This window comes from Protopterus annectens, chromosome 1.part0 (assembly GCF_019279795.1).
Source record: "Protopterus annectens isolate FY-2018-M chromosome 1.part0, PAN1.0, whole genome shotgun sequence".
In the NCBI taxonomy this organism is placed as follows: domain Eukaryota; kingdom Metazoa; phylum Chordata; order Ceratodontiformes; family Protopteridae; genus Protopterus; species Protopterus annectens.
Genome location: NC_056725.1, coordinates 397,128,310 through 397,145,116, shown reverse-complemented (window position 1 = coordinate 397,145,116; position 16,807 = coordinate 397,128,310).

The window sequence follows — 16,807 nt, the reverse complement described above, 5'->3', positions numbered from 1 at the left end:
TGACGTCTATACCCATATGTTCAATTGTCGGATGCACAATATTTGTTGTGCTGTTTTACTGTTTGCAGGTCTTTATTGCCATAGCATTCCCTGTTCCTATGACCAACTTGTGTATCTGTGGAAGATGTTTGCATATGACAGCGATCCACTATATCACTTATGTCTCTGTAGTCATTTCCTGCATGCACTGGGCTGATTGCTGTGTTGTGGTTGGTTCCTGGACTGACACGTACAAATACCAGATATGTGTGACCAACTGCTAAACGGAGATATGGCCTAAGTGTGTGAGCATGCCCAGTTCAGCCTTTCCATGGCATGTTGTCTGACATATGTCTCATTTATCAAAGTGTGCGAGCATGCCCAGTGTGAGCTTTCCATATGTTGCACTCTGAAGGCCACCACATATTTGGGTGTGTGTGAACTTCAACAATATCTCACGTTTATGGTTGTGTGTTGGGTGTCATGTTGTGTACTAACTGGCCAACTGCTTCGTGTCTGCCACAACAGGGATTATACTGTGCCTGCAGGGATTGCATGGGATACTTTGCAGACAGTTCTCAACATACTTTCATAATGACTTAACACTGTAGTACCGTATAGTGTACTGGTTCAGTACTTTCACTGTGGTGGACAGTATCCTGGGCTTTAGTCCTATGACTGCTTGACATCTTCATAGTGAGCATAACAGACTGTGTAGGGGCCAGTTGTGCACATATGACCATGTTGCAATATGTTCAGATATGGACTACCTACACCAGGCTCGTCCAACATTGATAGTGTATTCCACAACATGGGTGGACAATGGCAAACACTAGCAATGTTCCCTAGGCCATTTCTGATGCTAGTCACAGGGTGTGTTTGTCCTTCAACACACATTGTAACTGGAGTTTGCCATGACATATGTCATGGTTAGTATACTGTGCCTCTGTCTACCTCTGACATAACAGTGATACCCAGGGTTAGCCTACCATCTCCCATACACTCATCAGGATTCCTCTTGAGGGGTGTCGATAGGTGGCTCTCTGGCTGACCTGTACCAGGAGTTTACAGAAGAGTTGGGGTGCCTTCTGTGTTATGGATCATTCTGTACAGCTTGTCCTATGTATGTCAGTGCTGGGGTTCAGGTCTCTCATGTGCATAGCTCACTGCCATTCAGATTGTACAAGGTGCAACATGTTCATTCATTCCAGGTTGGACATGGCTTCATACATCAGGCACAGCTTTCCTGTAGCTGGGAAGGATGGCGGTGTGTATGGCTGCAGTTTGTTCTCAGGCAACACATGGCATCTGTTCATGCTCTTTGCTACCCCTGGTGGGGTACTGTTGTGGACTTTACAGTTGATGGAGGTGTCTGCTGTGGTATATCCCACAGGGGCTATTGCAGTCAGTTGTGATGCTGATGGAGGATGGCTGCAGAGCCACAGTGAGTTCCCCTTATCTACATCTGCCAACCTTCATGTGTGGGTGGGTATATGGTACATGTTTCTGCGAACACTACAGCCACATGTTTGTCCAGTGCAGGATATTTATCACCTTTTGTACCCAGGTCTCACACTACATGTTAGGTACCTCATGGGTTAACAGCTGTGTGGTAATTTGTTGGCACTTACTGTATATCCACGGTGGTTGTCTATACACAGTTCTGCAATTAGCTTGCTGACATGGCTATGGCTACAGTTGTCTGTTTGTAGGTGGCCCTATTGTGGGTTGCTTGTGTCAGCTGGGGGTCGGATATGGTGGGCTGTTTGTACTCCTCTGCATACATGTTCAGTCACAGTTCTTCCATGTTGGCCTATACCTATGGGACATATATACAGAAAGGGGGTGGGGGGGCCAAGACCAGGCCTTGTGGGATGCCACTCATATCCGCTTTGTAGTCTGACATGGATGCGGCATGTCTGACCATGTCAGTTCTGTCCTTGGTCTGGTTTGCAACCCCTCTACTGACATAGGGGTATATATTTAAGCTGCTGAACATATCCATACTGAACTCGTACGCTATTGTCTAGAAGCATGTGCACGGTCCAGCTACGCTGTGTGGACCACATTGCCCTCATCAATGACCTTAATGACTGCTTCAAATGGGTCAGACATGTTTAGGGGCAGGTTCTGCAGTTACGACAGCCACACTGTGTAGGGTCCAGTATCAGTAGGTCCACAATAGCCTTCTGTCTGCGGTACATACTGATACTGTCCATAGCTGTGCAGAACAAGCTTGTCAGGATCCTGGGGTAGTAGTTTGGAGTATCCATTCAGGCAACACCTTTGTTGTGATGGACCACTGTTGTTGTACACTGCTCTTTGGGTACATATCCTGTGGTAAGGCTGACATTGGGCAGTAGTGTGATTTGGCATTCCATTATTCTTGGAGTCCATGTTGGCCTCAGCACAGGACACCATCACATACCTTTGCTGCTGTGTGTTCTGCTTTGCAGATGATGGCTGTTACCTTAGCATCTGCAATGTCAGGGGACCATCAATCTGCTGGGATAGGTATTTTGCACTCGGGGGGGGGGTGTTTGCACTACACCTGGCAGGTTGTATGTTAGCAATATGTGTGTGTGTTTGGTATGTTGTTTGTAATATCTGTGTGATTCGGAGCATATCTGTGGATGCCCAACATGGTTCCTACCATCAGTTGGGTAAGCCTTGTGATTATCCTTAGTGTCCTGTACGTTTTGTATCTTCATAGGTTCATGGGTTCATACTAGGCTATACACCCTAGGCCATTAGTAAGCCTATCCAGAGTGTGTGTGTCTTTCACCATCCCTTGCTATGTTCAATTATGGCTATTTATGAAGTTCTTCACTGTGCCTCTGTCTGGTCGTGACACAGTGAGGACCCCCAGTATACATGTACGGTCATCCATCCACTTGGCAATATTCCTGTTGAGGGGTGTCAGTGAGGGGCTCTGCCTGCCATGGATTGGGATCCTGTTTCTGGGTGTGGGGAGCCTCTGGGTTATGTATCTGTCCCTCCAGCACATCTTATTTCATTATGTGTTGAGGCTGACATCTGTGACTCTCACAGCTCCAATGGCTTTGATTTCCTGTGGTGTAGCATGTCCATTACTCCTGTGTTGGACATGGCCTTGTACAACAGACATACAATGCCTCTGTGTAGGCAGTGTGTGACTGCAGTCAGCTGGGGTGTCTACAGCCAGGCAGCATATGACATATATTTCACACCCTTTATCCTGTTGGTGGGGTAACTATGAGGTCTTCCGAACCGCTGCAGGTGTCACGTACGGTACATCCCATATGAGTCATTGTACTAGATTATGAGTCTGATAAGGGAACAGTACAGCGGCACAGTGACCTCTGTAGATGTTGATGTGAATCCTTTCATGATACGGTGTCCAGTATCGACAATCTTCATAGCCACATTGGCATTGTGGGTATCACATGACAGATTAATGTCGACCTGTGTCCCTAGGTCCCTCATTACTCCTTGTATACATAATGGTTTGACACCTATGTGGTAATTTGTGTGTACCTTGTCTGGTATTTGGTGGGACATTCATACTGTCCAGTGTCTTCGGATGTCTGGGTGGAGTTCTTGTGTGTGAGAGTGTGGTCTGTCACATGCTACAGACTGTACAGCAGTTTTGACTAGAGTTATGTGCACATGGGTGGTCTCCGCTGCTTTGTGCATTGTCAGTTACCTGGCAATATGGGTGTCTGTGCTGCATATGGATACTCCCCCTCCTTTGATGTTTTGGTGCAAGTGTTGGGGCCATAACACATAATATGTAGTATAACCTAGTAGTGCTGGTGTGCTATCACTAGGCTTGCAGCAGGCTTCTGTCACTGCACAGACATCAATGTTCTCCATAATGGGAAGTTCCTCAGGGGCATGTATATTGCAGTTTACACATCTGGCAGTGGTCAGCATTACCCTTATGTTTCCTACCACTTATGTTTTCTAGGATGGTGGGTAGTCGTTTTGGTCTTGCCTACATACGGCTCTATGAAGGCGGCAAAGGCCTTATCCAGTATCCAGACGCACACGGGTAACAGCTGCAAGCCATCCCTGGAACAGCAGCATGGCTTGTCATGCTTGACATCTCAAGCAGACACACATTAGACCCTCTTAGACTGACAGCTGTAACTGTGCCAGCTGTTAAACATGAGCATTCTGTGTTTGTACTGTGGCATCATTCTTGGTGAGGGTTGGATGCTGCACACAGCCAGTGTCATACCGCCCTGGGGTACATACTCAGAGGGACCATCCATGTCTCTTTTGATGTTGACCAGGGAGGTACATCTCAGGTAATTCACACCAGCATGGACAATGAGTGCATCATATTTCTGCTTGCTTTAGGGTGACCTGCGTACTTGTGTTATGTGGCATTTTGTGGCAGCCTACAGGCAGCTTACTCTACCCTTTCCCTTGTTCAGTCTGGTGAGTGGGACAGCAGTGTGTCTGCCTATACAGACACCTATTATGACTGTATCAGGCATGTTGTTTCTCCTTCTGGCCTGTGACTGTTTGGCACACCAGCTTTGCGTACTATTCGTTGCATGTGCTATGTTTGAAGGTTGTGGTTGCCTGTGATCTGCTTTGGAGGCTTCTGTTGGTGTGGAGTGTTTGTAATTAAGGCTTCCCGGAATATTTGTCTGTGTTTATGTGTTTGGTTTACAGTTGTGGTAGGTCTATGTGGGACTGGGTTTGTGGTGTATGTGGTTACCTTCTCCTCCTGACTAGTTTTGACAGTACTGAGTTGGTGGAGCTCAACCTCTGGTTTGGATACATGGATGCATCTATCACATATATTTGTATTTATTTGGGGGTGTTGTGGTTATCTGTGTACTTGGGACTGGTGTCACATTGCCTCTGGATTCACAGATTCTACTTGTTGTGGCTGGACTTAGTGAATTGTATGTGTGGACATATGTTATTGCTATACTACTGGTCAGTGATTACTTCCCTTTTTATGTTTGTTCTATCATGTGGTAGCTTCCTCATTCTCTTGCATGGTTTGGTAATGGCTGGAGTCCAGCATGCCAGATGCCTGCGTGTATGGCATTGTGTGTTGTTGTTATTTGTGATTGCATACTCCAAGCATTACTGGCTGTGTTCATGGAATGCCTGTATAACATGTTTTGTGGTGTGTCCCATATTCTGCACTTGCACAGGGACTTTTGTGGATTCAACATCGGTTTTGAGGGCTGCAACCTATGCTTTACACATGTTTTTCACTGTGGTATTCTGGCCAGGGACTGGGGTCAGGATGTGTATATCCAGTGTGATTACTCTATGGACTGGTCTTACCAGTGAGGGGTACACTTCTCATCTTGCCATCCAGTACACATGTTGCTGATTATCACATCAAGTATGCTTACCCCTCTTGTGGGAGTGGTACATTGTTCCTGGGCATTTTGGTTTATGGAATCTGGGTAATTTTCTCCTACTGTGTTGGTGCTAGTATAATATTCCGGGAAGCCTTAATTACAAACACTCCACACCAACAGAAGCCTCCAAAGCAGATCACAGGCAACCACAACCTTCATGTATGTCTCGGTATTTTCAGTCAAGCAATATAATGTGGTTTGGGGGGCTTGATATATTCATGTATTCCGACATAGGCCAGGTGCAGTTCCTGGTATTAGGACAGTAGTCTGCAGCAGGCTATATACTGGGAGGTGGTTTTAGCCATTGGTATTTGACCATGGCTAATCCATGCTGCTTCTTGTTGTGGTACCAACATGGGGGTGTGGTTATCCTTGCCATTTCTTGCTAGTCACCCTCCTTTTGTAGCTTGTTCCATGTTTTGCGGCTGTACAGCACAGTATTAGGTGTGACCTGGTAGTGTTAGGGTGCTGATGTGAGCCTTGACCCAGTTCTCTATTACAGGACTGGTATCTACATTCTCCATACTGTATGCGTTTACACTGCACACATCTTGCTGTTTATACATCTGTCATTTGGTAGCATTACATCTAGGTTCCTATCCCTTGTAGAACCTATGAAGGTGGGTTTGTGTTTTGAGACTTACCTATTCAGGGCATGCTGTGGGTACTGACAGCCTTTGCCAGTATCCATGGGGCATGGCATGATAGGTGCACGCCACCCCTAGCAGGTGGTGCATCATTTCAAGCTCCGCATGTCTTCCCAGCCTGAAACACATTGGCTCCCCTTTGACTAACTGCATTACTTCAGCCAGTTATTGCACTTGATCATCCCATCGTCATTTTGTGGCTTCATGCTTGGTGAGGGTGGATGTTAGTCAGGGTGCTCAGGTGTGCATATAGTACATGGTGTTACATTACTTAACACATAGCATTCATGCCTCAGGTGGTGCTGCAGGGATGCCTCTGTTGGATGCGCATATTACACTTCCCTGTACATGTTTGTGAGCAGGACATGTCATTTTAGGCATCCATGTTATTATTTGAGTGAGTCAGAGGGGGTATCATTCCCAGGGTTCCTACTGAGCCAGTGTATGTGCTATGCGTTGCCTCTTTGCCAAGGCTGGAGCATACTGGGCACACCTCCTTCTGCCTACTGGGGAAGGCTCAGGTTGTTCCTCCTCCGAGTCACGCTCTGCCTGTGATGGCCTTGGCAATGGTGGGGGGCTGTTTGGCCTGGCCCTATGCTGGTCCTGCTGCAGCTGTTTTCGCAAGATCATATTATGTAGCAAAGCACATACCATGACAATTTGGGTACATGTAGTTGGTGTGTACTGCAAGGCTCCACCAGATGTGTCCAGACACCTGAACCGTGACTTGAGCAGCCCAAACACACGCTCTATTACATTACGTGTTTGTGCGTGTGCCTCATTATGGCGTTCCTGTTCAGGTGTGTGTGCGTTTCTAATGGGTGTCATCAGCCACAGCTCCAGTGCATAACCTGCATCCCCCACTAGGTGTCCATGTGGGATGTCCCCATTGGCAAATGTCTGGTACAGCTGTGTCAAATGCCAGATGTGGGAATCGTGGTAACTCCCAGGGCAGCCAGCACACACATTCATTATTATGCCCTTGGCATCACGCACGACCTGGCAGTTGATGGAGGGGAAGCCCTTGCGGTTAATGTAGGCCCTACCCCTGCTCACCGGCTGGTGCTTTGATGCGTATGTGCGTGCAGTCTATTGCACCCACTACCTCAGGGTATTCCGCTATTTTCTGGAAGAAACGCATATTGCTGGCCAATACCTCACGGGCATTGGAGAAATATACATGATCACCGACATGTGCTGACATGGCATCCAGGAACTGGTGCAGTATCCTGGAGGCTGATGCCTGTGATATCCCCATCATATCGCCAGTTGGTCTCTGGAAGGTACCTGTTGCTAGTATTCTTAGGCCAACACATACCTTGGTTTCCACTGGGATGGGTTCCCCTCTGTTGGTTCTGTGTGTGAGGCGTGGCCTGCACAGCTCAACAATTTGCTGCAGGAGCTCTCTGTCCACTCTATAGTGCTCTACTATCTCCAGCTCATGTAACTCGTGGTAGGTGACCCTGGGCCTGTACACTCTTCTCTGTCTCCTCATTGTGGGTTGTCTGGCACCATCTGCATTGTCACCACCCTCAGCAAGTCACCTATGTCTCATTATGACAGCTATGGCAGCCCCTAACATTTCTGCTCTGAGATCAGCTTTTTTAGTTTTCACTTCTATTAGCTTACTCCTGTCTTGCAGTGTCTCTTAAGGGAAACATCCTGCACTACGGTTTGCAGAGTTTTAAGTGCTGGGCTGGGCTACTATTCTGCCTGTGTAATTGCCTGCTTCTAATTGTTTTCACCTGCTAGCTTCAGCAGTTATCCCTGCTAGCTTCCTATTAATTCTGTTGCTTCCTTTTTCCTCTCTATTTCCTCAGGGGGGAGCAACGTGCATACTATCAGAAACACGCTCACAGTGGCTTACACGGTTCAGAATCTACTTATTCGGGTTAAAACGCGCGTACACCCACGCAAACACTGTTACACGTCTGCCAACAGCCTGCAACATACTCAGCCTGCCCTACACGCGTGCACACCCGCGCAAACAGTGTTAAACATCTCCCAACATGCTCCCACATGCTTAGTCTGCCTTACACGTGCGCACACTGCCCTACTCATGCTTCATGGCGTGCACACGTGCGCATGCACACCCAACAAGAAACTTTGGTGTAAGTAACAGTGTACACCTTCCATTTCTTGACTTTCCATGACTTATCTAGTGGCACACCTTTTTCCATGACCTGTGCTTGTCATCTGTCATGTTACTCTGGCCTCCATTGAACTGCATTTCTTTCTACCATTCCCCCCTGTGATGTCACCTATCTCCTACTCTATTCCTCCCCCTTATGTATCTCTTACACTACTCAGACTGTGTTCATTTGCTATGTGACTGTGAGATTCAGTATCCGAACTCTCATTTACATGAGATTGCCTACTAATGCTTAGTTACATGTCTTAGACTCAGCTTCCCCCCTTAGCAACCACTACACTGTGGCCATGTTGTTTTTGGTCTGCTGGTCCCTGCATTGTCATTCCATGTATTGCATGAAACCCACATTTGTGGGTTTATAACCTTCATTTTCATGTTTTATATTGGGTTGTATTGCCAATGGCCACATATTTGCCCATTGGCATGCTGCCTGAGTCATATGCACCCTTTTTTTGCAGTTGACATGGCTCCGTTGTGGAATTTACAGAAACGTACTCAGTTGTCAACTGAGTACATTTCTGCAGCTAAAACGTCTCTTACACGGACTGGTTTCTGCTTTGTGGATCGCTAATATACTTCATTTGCATACCTTTCGGATGCAAGTGAGGTATTTAGCATGTCCACGCCCAGTCCGTGTAAGAGACGTTTTAGCTGGTCTCTTACATGGAGTTTAGGGCTGTTCCTGGATCGTGAGGCTTGCATGGAGTGTTGCACATCTCTTACACTCCGTGAAGCCTTCGTGAATCCTGCCCATGGTCTTTTACTAAAAATATGCAATTGCCTTGCTTCTCTAAGCAAATTTTGCCATTTCATTGTACTTGTGATGCCCATTTGAACTCTTATCATGCTCATTATACTTTTCTTGTGCTTGTTTTACTTTAAACACTCTCATTATGCAAATCAGAGGTAACTCTGAACCCCATATAAGTATTTCTGATAATTTTATCAAATATCATGGTTTTGAACACTTCATTTAATCAACAATGCATTTTGTGCCTTTCGTTTGTACAACAAAAGGAGATACTGCCAGCCAAGCTACCGGGAATGTTATAAATAATTATATGTCATTTGAATATTAATATGTTTTATATAGAAGTGTGACAGAAGGGGATACTGCCAGACCAGCTATCTGGAATTTTGTAAGTGGCTATGTGTCATTTGTGAATATTAATATGATTCGTATGCTGGTGCTACAAATGTATTAGAACAGTATGTCATATAAGATGGTTTGTACAGACATGTGTGCTGAAGAGATATGTTGTAGAGTACTCAGCTTAAAGATATATCTACAGTGTACCCTACAGGAAAAGAACAGAAATGTATAGAAACTATTGAACTGTGTAAATGTATATGTTTAACAGTGGGAACTGTCACATAGAAGGTTAACTTGCAAAACTTCAGAAAAATTGTTGAAATTTATTTATTTTATAACTGTGCCATAAAAGATGGTTTCAGTGCAACAGGAGACATAATGTCTAAAACTATATTTTTTTTGTAAATCCTTTAAATGTGGAGGAATGCAAATTATTTTCTGACTTCCATCATTTGCCTTAGATCTAATAGAAATCCCTATTTATGTGTTTTCACAGAGAGATGTTAAATGCTACCAGCTGCAGTGGGGGGGGGGTCAGATGACAAGAAGTGATGTCATGTTTGAAGTATCCCAGCAGCAATATTTGAGATATTAATTTAATAACTCTCTGAGAGAGGTAGGGCATTTTGTATTTTGTGTTTGACCTGACAACATCAGCTGAAAAACCCACTCACCATATCTGTCTTGCTTTCCTCTGAAGTATGTTAACTAGAGTACAGTAATTTCTCTTAGATTAAGACAGGAAGATAGTGAAGTATTGCTTAGATGTTTTCTTTATTTGAGACTGTCCTTCAATGTTGTTTTATGTATTTCCTGTGATTTTGAACTCTGATGTAACTGTGGTTATTTGCTGAGTATTTTCTTGTTCTTTTATTATTTATTATTAAATATATTTAAACCTATCATTGTGGCTGATCTGTGAAGAGACGTATTTATGTTCTGAGAGTACTTGCATATTTATTTGGTGACACTGTGTGGGCCACTCCTAATAGACTTGCTCTTGGTCAAACTACCATTTGGATTAATAGTAACATTACACTGTAAGATTTAACACCTTTTGTTAAGGGCCTTAGAGTACCTGATAAACAGTGGCTGGTGGCAGTCAAAGCTACCTTATAGTCTTGGCAAAAGGGAGCATAGCTAGTAAACCTGTGCCAACATTTCCCAGGTGTGTGTATGTTTGCATATAAATCAAATCCCAAAAAAATGTGTGCATCATCTACTTGGGCAGGGACACAAAACACTGGTTGGATATAGAGTGTGCAGGAGGTCTTGGCTTGGCCACTCAGCTGAGATCTCAACTCTATAGCTGTACCAGTGAGGAGTCTTTTTGGGGATATGGAGAACGAGGGAGAAACCAGCCCCACACTGACTGTGGTCTCTGTGTGTTCTTAAGGGAAATCGCACCTTACTGTGTGTACTTGCCATCCTCCCAGTGTGTACATGCCCCACTGTAGCCAGTGATGAGGATTAAGGCTCCCTGATTACTGGGCCAGTGCTGGGGCATCACATATTAATTGGTGGCAGTGGTGGGATATCCACATATTAGGATTCAGTGGTGTGGATATTGAATTCCTGTAGCCTGCAAACACTGGTCACTGAATAAGCTGTTTGTATTCTCAATCAGACACACAGTGAACACTCAGAGTTTCACATCACAATAGCTTTATTTATTTTTTGTTAGATTAATTATTCATGGAGTGCAGGCAAGGATGTAAGCAGAGGAGTATGCCAAGCTGACAAGGAGCTAGTTGGCTGAGATGTGCCACGACAAAAGACTGGGGCATGCCAGCCTGACTAAAGCAGAGATGATTGCAGCCCTAGTCACAGCTGCATCACAGACCAGCAACTAGGAGCACAATCAGACTGACCTTGGAGATGTACAACTCTCAGAAAATGGACAGATAAACCTTTCCACAGAGGACTTAGAAATCCATCTAGAGTTAAATAGACTTGAATTGGAGGCCAAGCATTTAGAAATAGAAGAAGCAAAGAGACTGAGACATCTGGATGCTGATGAAAATGAGAAACTGAGATGTCTGGAAGCTGAGGAGAATGAGAGGCTGAGACAACATGAGAAGGAGATGCTGAATCTTCACCAGGGTCATGGAGGAAATAGAGTAGGGAGTAAAAGAACCCCAGAAGCCACAAAGGTCAGTACATTTCTTCCACAATTTCCAGAGGGTGATAATTTTGACAGTTTTATTCATATGATTGAAAGGGTAGGTAAACAGCATAATGTTGACCAACAGTACTGGGTACAATTCCTGACCCTCTTATTCCATGGTAAAGCTGTAACTGCTATTTTTAAATTGTCTGATACTGATTGCTTAAATTATAATACTATAAAAATGTCTGTTAGAGTGTTTTAAGTTAACACCTGAAGCTTATAGGAAAAAGTTTTGTGAGCACAGATGCAAGGCAGATGAAAATGTGTGTAAATATATTGCTGAGTTAAGCACTTATTTTCATATATGGATTAGTGGGTGTCAGGTCACGATGTCTGAGGGACTGGCAGACCTTTTGGTGAGGGAAAAGGCCCTTAGCACTCTGCCTGAGCACATCAGAATCTGGTTAGCAGATAGGCAATGCAATACTGCAGATGAGAATGGGAAGAAGGGAGACCTATATTTAGTAAGCAGGGCATCACTGCACAAGAAGGGGATACCCAGTGCTGTTCATGCATCTAAGAGTCCCTATGGTGGGCAGCCTAAACCACTGCAACAGAGTTCGCCAGTAGCAGGGGAAGCAACTAGTCCAGATACATGTCCAGGTCCAAGGGTTAAATGTCTTAAATGCAACCCGTTGGACCATGTAGCATACAGATGTCCACAGAGGCAATGTGAGGAACAAAAGGTGGGATAGTCAGTAAGTGGGAATGACAGAATGCCAGCAGTGAATTATCTGGAGGCAACAAGGGTACCAAACTACCACAAGAAGTTATATTCTATCTTAGTAAATGGTAAATAGGCCACTGCTAAAAGATACACAGCCTCTGGCCTAACCATTGTGAAACCTGCAATGGTTAAAGAGGAGCACTACTTGCTTGGACAGTCTACTCTAATCAGAGCTTTAGGAGTGATCCCATTCCAAACACCTTTGACTAGGGTTCACTTTGACTGGGAGGTTGGAAAAGGAAGCCAGCAAGCAGGTGTGTTTGAGGATATCTCTGCAGATGTCCTGATAGGGAATGATTTTGATAATGCAGTACCTTGCGTGCATGCAGTGATATAAAGTCAGGCTTGGAGACAAGCATGTTGGTCTGGTAGCATTGGGGGGACCGAGACAGATCATAGACTTGAAGCCAGGACTGGTGTGGTGGTAACTTCATGGAGGGAGCTACCCTGTAGCACTGAGACTGAAGGTGAGCCACAGCTGCATGTGAGTGCTTATGTTCCCTTGGACAGAGTCACTGCAAAGGCAGAGGTGAATAGTAGTACCCAGGCTGACAGTATGGCACCACTGTCAGAGGATACAAGCCTTCCTGTAGAAGGAGAGCTGGTAAGGGTTACCAAGACAGAGTTGAGATAGGCTCAACTCTCAAGCTCTACATTACAAGGCCTAAGGGAGGTAGCCAGTGAGGCACCTGATTGTCAAGGAAAAGGGAATATGTATACTGGGACAAAGGGTTACTGTATAGAGAGTGGACCCATGAGGGAGGGCTAGAGGGTGACAGAATACAGCAGCTAGTAGTGCCCAGAGCCTACCACCTGGCACCTCTAGCAATAGCCCATGACATTCCCTTTGCAGGTCATATGGGCATAAAGCATACAGAGAGATGTATTATGCAGAACTTTTATTGGCCTGGGATTTCCAGAGATGTAACAGGGTAATGCAGAACCTGTGAGCAGTGCCAAAACGTAAGCAAGCAGAGAACAAGGTCAAAGCTACTTTGATGCCTTTGCCTGTGATTGAGGAGCCATTTCAGAGGGTAGCTGTGGCTATTGTGGGGCTTCTGAGTACCCCAAGTTCCACAGAGAAGAAGTATATCCAAGTGGTAGTAAATTATGCTACCAGATAACCTGAAGTGGTAGTTATGTCCTCCATTGACGCAGAAAAGGTGGCCAGTGCTTTGCTAGAGATTTTCAGCAAGGTGGCTTTTGTAAAAGAAATACTGACTGATAGAAGTGACAGTTTCATGTCACACCTGTTGGCTTGTCTGTGGGAGCACTGTCGGGTAAACAAGCTAAAGACCACCCCCTACTGTCCCCAGACTAATGGTCTGGTTGAGAGGTTAAATTCTATACTAAAGACCATGCTATCGGCATTTGCAGACCAGTACAAGAGGAAGTGGGACAAATATTTTCCCCTTGTGTTGTTTGCTTACAGAGGGGTGACCCAGGAATCCATAGGTTTTTCACCTTTCGAGTTGCTGTATTGGCATAGGGTGAGGGGACTTCTAGATTTGATTCGAGATGAGTGGGAGGATGAGTGTGAATCCCACAGAGAGACTGTTGTGGCATAGGTCCTAAACCTCAGGACAAGGCTCAGGGAACTCATGGGCATGGCCCAGGAGAATATAGCAGAAGCCCAACAGCTGAAACAGGTCTGGTATGACAGGAATGCTCAAAGTAGAGAGTATGCTGTAGGGCAGCAGGTAATGGTTCTTTTTCCTGTCAGACACAAAATGCTGCAGGCAGCTTGGGAGGGACCCTTCAAAGTGGTAAGAGAGTTCAGTCATGTTAACTACATGGTAGAACTGCTAGGCAGGAGGCATTTGCAAAAACTGTACCGGGTTAACATGATGAAACCATACCGTGACAAGGAGGCCCTTGTGCTAAGTATTGGTGGTAGGAGGCTGGAGGAGTTTGAGGTGGATCTGTGGCTACATGGAGCCAGCCAGGAGAATCCCAAATTACTACGGTGGAGCCTAGGGTTGCAGGCATATGATATGACAGTGCAGCTTTGCAGTGGGGTTAGCAATGCCAATGCAGATGGGCTGTCAAGACAGGGAATGGGGTAATGTATTCCCAGATAGTGAACCCACTCAAGCAGTGTTCTCAAGGGTCACTTGAAAAACTAACATGAGTCTTCCGGTGGGGAGGGGGGTGTAACAAAAGGAGATACTGTCAGCCCAGTTTTCCGGAATTTTGTTAATAATTATATGTCATTTGAATATTAATATGATTTATATAGACGTGTGATTGAAGGAGATACTGCCAGCCAAGGTATTTGGAATTTTGTAAGTGGTTATGTGTCATTTGTGAATATTAACATGAATCATATGCTTGTAACTATTTGTCATATAAGATGGTTTGTACAGACATGCATGCAGAAGAGATACGTTGTAGAGTACTCAGTTTAAAGATATATCCACAGTGTACCCTACTGGAAAAGAACAGAAATTAATAGAATCTATTGTAACTGTATAAATATGTTTGTTTTAACAGTGGGAATTGGCACATAAAAGTTTAACTTGCAAAACTTTAGAAAAATAATTGAAATTAAATTATTTTATAACTACACCATAAAAGATGGTTTCAGTGCAACAGCAGACATAGTCCCCTGGATTCTCTATGCCTTGCATTGTGTGCAGGAGCTCTAGCAGGCAATATGTCTGCCATGTGATCTGGGAACAGCCTGCAGGGGAGTGCACGAGTGCTCCTGCACTAGTCCTGCATGGACTAAGCCCCTGTATACAAATCCACTCATTTGCAGGAGAAATCCATGCAAATGAGGTGTATTTGTGATGTAGGAAGCTTGAAACTAGCTGTGCAGAACTAATGCAATCTGCAGAAATGTACTCGGTTAGTAATTGAGTACATTTCTGCAAAATCCAAAACGGAGCTGTGACAGCTCCAAATAAAGGCTGCATATCAGTCAGGAAGCATGCCAAAGGCCAAGTATAAGGCCATTGCCATTGCAAACAGTGAAAAAAATACAAAAATCAACTTTTATATTTTTTTAGCTGATCTCGGCTGTTTAAGAGTAGGGCAGCAACATGCAAATGGGATCGGGGGGGGGGGGTAATAAAATAAACCTAAAATAAACATTCTAACTAAAATCACTATTCTGCCATGCAAGGCAATGGCAGGCAGAAGACAACATGGCCAGTGAGTAGTGGTTGCTAAGGGGGGAGGCTCAGTGTGAGACATGTAACTATGCATTAGCAGGCAATCCTATGCAAATGAGGGGGAATGATAGTGAATCCCAGATTTCCCTAGCATGCTAGCCAAGTCCCAACAGTGTAAGAGTAGGAATAGCTTGGTGCAAGCCTAGGAGGTAGCTGACATCATAGGGGGTGTGTCAGACATACTGTAAGTAGATTAGAGCATTGTGGCTTGGGTTTGCTCCTAACTTAGCACAGCTAAGCAAGGGGTGTGTCTGAATCTGCCTAGCATTCTTTACATTGCCTAAGCAGGTGTGTGCACCACGAACTGGGTTTTAAAGTAAGAAAACAAAAGTTAAATGAGGAAATAGCAGCAGTGTGCACATTTGAGCACTCTGTTTGCACTTCGCATCCCTGGGCTTAAACAGGAAGGCAATGGGAAGGGAAAACAGCAGCAGGAAGGTAATCAAGAACTAACTTAGCTGGCAGGTGAAATGTATCAGAATCAGCCAATTACACAGGCAGCAGACCAGCCCAGAACACTACTATAAACTATGCAAAGACCTTCCCCTCTGGTTTTTCCCCATACTCTACACCACCGGTGTATACAAGCAGGGAACTTTTAACAAACAAACTACAAAATGATAGGGGCTGCATCAGGCAACATAGAACAACATGTGCAAGAGGCTGAGGGTGGTGAGGATGTGAATGCTGCTTATCAACCCACAGTGGGGTAACACAGAAGAGTGTAAAGTCCCAGGATAACCTACCAGGGGCTACATGAGCTATAGATAGTGGAGCACTATAGGGAGGACAGGGACCTCCTGCAGCAAATTTTTGAGCTGTGTCGGCCATGCTTGACGCACCAAACTGACCGACGGGAACCCATCCCAGTGGATACCAAGGTATGTGTAGGCCTAGGAATACTAGCCACAGGTACCACCCAAAGCTCAACTTGGGGTATCATGGGGATCTCACAGGCATCAGCATCCAGAGTATGCCACCAGTTCCTGGATGCCATGTCAGCACATGCCAGTGAGCACATATATTTCCTCAACACTCATGAGGTGTTGGCCAGCAATATGCGTCTCGTCCACCAAATAGCAGAATACCCTGAGGTAGTGGGTGCTATAGACTGCACACACATATGCATCAAAGCACCACCCATTGATCAGGGTAGAGCCTACATCAACCGCAGGGGCCTCCCCTCCATCAACTGCCAGGTCATGTGCGATGCCCAGGGCATTATAATGAATGTGTGTGCTGGCTGCCTGGAAGCTATCATGATTCCCACATTTGGCATCTTACACAGCTGCACCAGAGATTTGCCAATGGGGACATCCCCTACAGTCACCTAGTGGGGATGTTGGTTAAACACTGGGGCCGTGGCTGATGACACCGATCAGAAATCCACATACACCTAAACAAGAACACCATAATGAGGCACACGCACAAACCAAACTTATAATAGAGCACGTTTTTGGGATGCTCAAGCCACGGTTCCAGTGTCTG